The sequence below is a fragment of the Carlito syrichta genome, unplaced genomic scaffold, assembly GCF_000164805.1.
Source record: "Carlito syrichta isolate Samal-C Ts95f unplaced genomic scaffold, Tarsius_syrichta-2.0.1 Scaffold315395, whole genome shotgun sequence".
Lineage (NCBI taxonomy): Eukaryota > Metazoa > Chordata > Mammalia > Primates > Tarsiidae > Carlito > Carlito syrichta.
In genome coordinates, this window is record NW_007259491.1 from 261,727 (window position 1) to 263,123 (window position 1,397).

Here is a 1,397-nt window from a genome sequence, read left to right on the forward strand (position 1 = left end):
TAACAGCAATGAAGTTGCCCCAAGTTGGGACGTGGAAGCTTGGTGTTGGTACCTGGAATGAGGAGGCACTGTGGCCCATATACTCTATGTGCAGAGATGAGCCCATTGACACTGTCTAGAGCTGAAACCCCAACTAGAAACCAGACAGATAGATAATGCATCCGTGCTAAAAACATGGAACAATCTGTCTGAGGCGCAAAATTTGGATAATTACAATCTGGGATTAATGAACAAATAAGAGCAACAGGAGTCAATCTGAGCTGTGGGTAGGGTGGCATCTCATAGTCACTTTGCTGGCTCAGGTGTCTATTAAAAATACTTGTTTAATTGCTTTGAATAAATAAGGAGAATGGAATAATGTGCATAGCTCTGTTAAAAAATTATGCTGTTGGGGCTGGGCTCGAGCACTTTGGAGGGTCAAGGCGAGTGGATTGCCTGAGCCTGTGGGTTCAAGACCAGCCCAGGCAAGTTGGCGAGACCTCGTCTCTACAATAACATAAAAAATTAGCTGGGCATGGTAGCGCGTACCTGTAGTTCCGGCTACTTGGAAGGCTGAGGCGGAAGGATCGCCGGAGCCCAGCAGGTCAATGCTCGTGTGGCCGTGATTGTGCCTCTGCACTCCAGCCTAGGTCACAGAGTGAGATTCCAACTAAAAAAAAAAAAGTTATGCGTTTGGGGCATTTTTTCAATCATAAGTGCATTTGTTATGTGCTTACCAACCTCTTGTCTTCATGGAGAGATGAGAGAGACACATAGAGTCTCTGGGTTGGAAAGAAACATCCACTATCCTAACTATGGAAAAAGAGAGAACAAAATATTCTAATGCTTAAAATTCCTTAAAATACATTGGCCACGTCTCTTCTAATTCAGACTGTTTGGTATATACAGTAAAGCACTTCAGAGTAAGAGAATAATGGAGATGTATGTGAACAGGTAAATGGAGGAGGGAATGTTAGGAACATAATAATTTATGTTTCAAAAATGTCTGAAGGATAAGAAAGAAAAGGTAACATCAAGGAGCTAGAGAAAGGTTGAAGACATTTTAAAAAACTGGTAGAGTGCTTTGATTGCCTTCAACATTAGAAATAACTTAGCTTCTAAATAACTGACTTGTTGACTTATGAAGAGTACAGGTTGGCACTTTCCTGGGTTCTAGCAGCTTGCAGTCGTCCATTAGTAGGTATGGTTAAATAAATTGCAGTACAATCAGAAAATAGAAAACGACTTTGCAGTTAAAATTGAAGCAAATATATATCTGAAGTTACTGAAAAACCAAAAAGAAGAAAAGTTACAGAAAAATGTTTAAGCAATATCAAATAAAAACAAAGTTTGAACCGGGCTCGGTGGCTCAGCCTGTAATCCCAGAGCTTTGAGAGGCTGAGGTGAGTGGATTGCCT